This window comes from Rattus norvegicus, chromosome 15, assembly GCF_036323735.1.
Source record: "Rattus norvegicus strain BN/NHsdMcwi chromosome 15, GRCr8, whole genome shotgun sequence".
Classification (NCBI taxonomy): domain Eukaryota; kingdom Metazoa; phylum Chordata; class Mammalia; order Rodentia; family Muridae; genus Rattus; species Rattus norvegicus.
The window spans coordinates 94,107,465-94,113,680 of record NC_086033.1 but is presented as its reverse complement, the minus strand read 5'-3'; the positions used below and the strand labels follow the sequence as shown (position 1 = coordinate 94,113,680).

At 36.9% G+C, this 6,216-nt stretch overlaps 1 pseudogene; it reads left to right on the top strand.

Moving 5' to 3' along the window:
* The first annotated feature begins 931 nt into the window (after window positions 1–931).
* On the top strand, window positions 932–2,624 carry Wdr12-ps2 (WD repeat domain 12, pseudogene 2; annotated as a pseudogene).
* The last annotated feature ends 3,592 nt before the right edge of the window (window positions 2,625–6,216 follow it).

Here is a 6,216-nt window from a genome sequence, read left to right as displayed (position 1 = left end):
GAAGACACGAGACATCTGACAGAAAGGCACAGAGGAGAAATTTACCTGGGATTGTCTCCAGAGGAAGCATCAACTGTTCAAGATTGACTGAATGCCTAGAGAGACTCAAGAAACATGGCAGCCAGGAGAACCTCTGGTATAGCAAAAAACAAAGGAATCTCTGATATAGCAAATCCCAGTAAGCCACCCCAAAAGTCAATTTTAATTATATAGACAAACTTTTCCTGAATTACAGAAACAAAAAAACAAAACCCAGGAAACTCTATATTAGATCTCTTAAAACTAGGGGCAGGAATTGAGGGGAGAGAAAAATTAGTTGAAAATGCAGTTCAAATACATGTTACAATTGTGACGACTAGAGTAAAGTCATCCTGACTTTAATTGCAATCCTGATATAGTTCCTCTGAAAAAGGAAAGGAAAGGAAAGGAAAGGAAAAGAATGCAAACAAACGGGGTTGGGGATTTAGCTCAGTGGTAGAGCGCTTGCCTAGCAAGCACAAGGCCCTGGGTTCGGTCCCCAGCTCTGAAAAAAAAAAAAGAATGCAAACAAACAAGAGAACAGTAATTGTGAACCTAATGAAATTGAGTATCAAGACAGACAGCCCATTGAACAATATGGCTTGATTGTTTCTGTATTTAAATATTTAAGAACCCCCAGCCCATTAGCATAGAACCAGGCATGGACTGCAAGTCCCTTACTGTCTAGTTAAAAATGTAAATATTGCTAGCTTTTGATTTGTCTGGATTCATAAAGATCTAGTCATACTTTAAGGGAGATGCTTAATAAACAGCAAGGGGGAATAGGAACATCCAGAAATAGAAGATAACTGAAGCCTAGCTTCTGCTGTGCTTGTGGAGCAGTTGACTTTAGAGCTGCTTGATTACCAGTGTATACATTTTTTGTGGAGAAGGCTCATGTGTACTTTCCCCCATGGCACAGCTCCAGGCATGTTTCTACCCTGAGTACAAGGAATGCGCAGTGGATGGTGTTTCTTTCTTGATCCCTGCCATCTCGGAAGTTGCTAGCCTTAGTAACATTATCAATAAATTGCTGGAGACCAAAAATGAATTCCACAAACATGTCAAGTTTCATTTCCTTATCAAAGACTAGTTTCTTCGAATGCCCTTGGTCAAACACATAGAACTGGAGAGATTCCTGGGAAGAGTTTGTGGAACTACAACATATGAAAAAAATATACCACACCACAGCCGTAGCAATGCATTTTCATGATGACCGAATCAGCTCATTTAAAGGAGCAGAAGAATGGATCCTGATCTCGTCCTTGAAAGGGAAGTCAGTAATGACCATTGTGGGATATACAGCTGTTGTGAAAGCTGTGGCTTGGGTGAAAAAAGACATTTTGTCCTGCCTACTACTGACTGCCTCGATGGGTCAGACTTCCCTTCTGGGAGTAGAACGTAGAAAGAATAAAGATTTCTATGCACAGTTGCCGAGGGCATGCTGGGCGTGTAGATGCCATAGTAGTCAATATCTTGGGAACTAAGTTTTGTTTCACAGTGGCTCTTGGGATAAGATGCTAACGATCTGGTCTACAGTGCCTACAGATGAAGAAAATAAAATGGAAGAACCTAGAAATTGACCAAGAAAGAAGCAAAAAACAGAAAAATTGGGTCTAACAAGAATACCACAGACACAATTTCCTCTGTGCTTTGGTCAGATGTTGAAGAAGTCTGAGGTGCATCTTGGGATCACACAATTAGTGTGGGATATTGAGTCTGGAGGCCTTAAGTGGACTCTGACAGGATATAAAGTGTTTAACTGTGTTTCCTATTTTCTCCTTGGTAAATGGCATCTGGAAGCATAGACAAGGCATATTAGACTCTTGGATCCCTGCACTAAAGATGGTTCTTTGGTGTCACTGTACCTCACCTCATATACAGGCTGAGTAACATGAGTGAAGTGGTCTCCTAACTATGAACAGCAACTTGAAAGACCCCCGAAGTGGGGAGACCCTCACTCAAGTCACGGATGACAAAACCCCCAAAGAACTCACAAGAGACTGATCTTGATGCAATCAACAAGAGGTTTATTGATAGGGACAACAGAAACCAGGTCACTGGGTTCCCAGGCAGGGGTAGAGGAGTTCAACCTCAAATGGTTGGAAGAAGGGGTATTTAAAGGAAAAACCATATCGAATCACAAGGAAGAACCTCCTGTTTCTCATGATTGTTCTTTAAGATTTTAATCTAACTTTATGGTTAACCAGTTCCTGCTATTATGGACAGCTGCAATTATGGTCAGCTGCTCTTATGGTTAGCCAGTTTCTGGAACAAAGTGGTTGAACCAGCTGGTGCAATTACTCTTTCTGTGATCAGCTAGTTTCTAGAACAATCAGTTCCAGGGTCTGCTTTTGTCTTCAACTTTTGTCTAGGGGGCAATTTTAAACTTTTTCCTTTCACAGCTGATCTCAGGCTCTTTAGATAACATTGTGAAGTTGTGGGATACAAGAAGTTGTAAGGCTCCTCTCTGCTATATAGCTACTCATGAAGATATAATTTTAAGTGTGGACTGCACAAACACAGGGCTACTTCTGAGTTGGGGAGCAGACAATAAATTATATGTATACATGTATTCCTACACCCCTTCCCATGTAGGGGCTTGAGAATGAATGACTGATAAGAGAAAAATTAACATTAGAATAGAAGTCAGCAAATGTGTTTTATTGGGAAAGAGGTTCTGTCTATATATTGAGAGCTTAAAAGACAAAGACTATGGGTTCCTTCAAAGGATCTTTATCCCATTCTAAGATAAAGATCCAATCTTAGTAAGAGAAGCTTCCACATGAAAGGCATGTCTTATTGAAGGAAGGAAGAGACACAGAAAGACAGAGAAAGATGATACACCAGACCTGGGAATAGCTAAACAAGTGGTTGAAAAAGGACAGATTGTTCATCAGACTGGAGATTGGAAACTCTTGATACTAAATTGGACGTTTGTTAAAGGACACAGATTATAACGATTGCAGTTACAAAGGATCATCACAACAATTTTCATAAGGACATTCAGACTGCTAAATTTATGAAATTGATAATTGTTTTTGTTTTAATACTTAGCCTATATTTGATTTTTAGCTTAAACAGAAAAAAGGGAGATATAAAGGAATTTTAATCTAGCAACATTCTCTGGCCAGGGATCACATCCAAAGAGCTTCTAGGTCTGTATGATCCCACTGGAATGATACAACTTTCATCACTCTGGCTGAAATACAGACATACTTTTAGTAAACACCTTCAATCCCAAACAGTGAGTGTAAGGTTAGTTAGTACAAGAAAGCAGCCATTTTTGAACGTAACATCTAACTGAGAGAAATACCAAATGACAAATCAGAGAAATATTTTACAAAATAAGTCAGATATAGAACTCTTTGAAGAACAGCAGAGGAGGCAGTTTTTCTAGGACAGTTTAACAGAGGATGGGCACAGGTAAAGACAGAATGAACCAGAGAATGAATGAGAAGGAGCCAAAAGATTTGAACAGAGTGCCAGAGTTATTTTGAAGCCAATCAGAGCAATTCAGTTAAAAGACAAGAGAAGCCAGTTCGAATCAGTCAGCATGGAGAGGCATTTTGAGTCAGGACAGATGATTTGGAGCAACCAGCCAGAGTTCAGAAAGAGCTAGAAAGTATGAGTTTATTTATCACAAAGCTTCTGAAACAGCAATTACATATGATGAGTAAATGCACTTTTATAGAGACTTACATATAAAAAGGCAAGACAGAGCCCTAAAAGACAAACTCCTATGAACTTGAACCTCCAAAGTCAGTCCTGTCTTCTAAGTTTTTCAGATTCTCCACACTAGCTCCACCAATAAAAAGGCAACATTTTATCTAACACATAGTATTACATCACAGAAAAGGTTAATGAAAACCAGTGTTCACAATATCTGCAGTATGTTTAGTCCTAGAAGTATAAGGTGTCATTTCCCCTAAGGATTACAAATTTGTTTTATTAGATTTTGAATTTTAAATTTATTCAAATATTTGAAACCCTTTACCGAAATTTTTTATTGAGTCTTAATTTGTTGTCACAAAAAATTAGAAAGTCACAAGTTTTTCAAGAATTGGGTGCTAACTGTGATTCTCATTTTCTTTTTTTCTTTTCTTTTGGATATTATTATGGCTACTTAATTTTTCACTTTCCCTTTCTTGCCAAAATTCATTTATTTTATGAGTAAAGAAAAATTTATCCTTTGAATTCTTTATATTTATACAAAGCATATTATTTTATCTATACATTAACTACCTCTCTCCAATCCCCTGAGTGATCTGCTCTCAATATCTCTTCCAACTTTGTGTCCTCTTTGCAGTTTTATTTTTGTGAATCAACTCATCCATCTGTTTTTCAGTTCTTTTGCATGTGGGTCTGTGGCTGTCCACTGGGCCATGAGCAAATTTCTATGCATAACCTTGGAGAAGATTCACTCTCCTTCAGAGTTTTCAAATGACACTAGCACCTCTGATAAGGTGTTTAATTAAGAAACTCATAACCTGCCAAATAGCTGAGGATAAGTTACTCGGAATACTCAGCTATAATTGTGCAATCTATATTTACCTCTAACCACCCTTAGTTACAGTAATTACTCAAAAGTGCAAGAAAAAACGAGGTAAGGGTGAAGGTTATAGAGAAGGGCTTTAAAATGTTAATTTTTATGAAGTTTTATTTTATTTAACTTTGTGTGTGTGGCAAGGTATGTGCACATGAGTTCAGACACACGACTATCAGGCCATAGGTATGGTATCTAACTAAAGCTGGAGTTTGATGCAGTTGTGAAACACCACTTGTGTGTTCTCAGAACTGAACTCATCTTCTATACTATTACATATGTTATTACAATAATGACAACTTTGCAGAAATATACACATCCATACGTTACTACATTAATTGTATGATATATATGTAATCCATATACTACATTTTATATAATTCATATGTATTATAATAACAAAGATGAGGAGGCTAGGAATTTCAGGGGAATTGTAGGATGAAAAGAGCTGCAGAAAAGTTAGAAATATTTTAATAAATGTAAGTGAATTTTTATGTAAAACTAAGTGAAATTTTTAAAATAATTTAAAAGTTTGAGGTAAGTTTTGAGAATTATTTTTATTGCATAAGATTATTCAAATCTATATCATGAGTATTGTGGTTCAATAAGTGGTAATTTTTCCTGCTTAATTTTATGCCCATCAAACTTTGTACTATGTTATTGTCCAAAAAGCAGAACATGAAGCAACAGAAAATACATTGCTATATGCACTGTGGCATCTAAAATAGAACTGCCAGTTGATCCTAATCTCATACTGATAAGATTTACAGAATCATTAAAAAGTCTTGGTTCTTTTTTTTTTTTGGTTCTTTTTTAAAAAGTCTTAAAATTATTCACATCACAGTTCATGAGGAAACACATAGTAGATTTGAGTGAGAAATCTCTTCAAAACATGGAAAGACATAAAACACATGGAGCAGAAGACTAAAGTAAGTGCATAGTTACATCCTTTTAGTTTCAGACACAGTGCAAAAAAAAAAATCCCCCAGTTTTCCGATTCTTTTTCTCAATATCCTAAGTGTTACATATTTACATTCTTTTGGCTATTGTGTAGCAGAAGAAATGAAGAGTTTATCAGGTATTTCCATAATACATTTTAGGGAAACATGATGCCTGTTTTATACATATTACAATGCTAAGTACAATCCCAGCTGCTTTTAGTTTATGGTACTACATTAACATAAACTGTACAGGGCCTCTTGCACCAGTTGAGGTTTTCATTGTTTTGCTTCTAGGAGGATGTGTCCTGGTAGTTTGAAGATGGCCGGCGTCTTAATGGATGTTCCCCTTCACCCTTTCAGAGTAAGCAGTCAAAGGGAAAGCTCTGAGATCTTTTCCTTCTTGGAACACTAATCCCTCCAAGGAAACTATGGTCTCAGAATATCATCTATAACTCCTTTTCTAAAAGTCTCCACTTCCTGACACCATTATATTCATACCTATCATTTCAACACATGAATTTTACAATGGCCCAAACTTTCAATCTATAACACCTAAATGCACTCATCTGTCTACCGGGATGTAGTTATAGGAATTCACTTGAGGAACTGAGCATCAGGGGCTCAAACTGACAGGTAAAATGAGAGTTTAAATTCTTTTTCTTGTAGGAGTGTGTTCTAGCTACATTTCCTGTTGCTGTGATAAAGCATCTT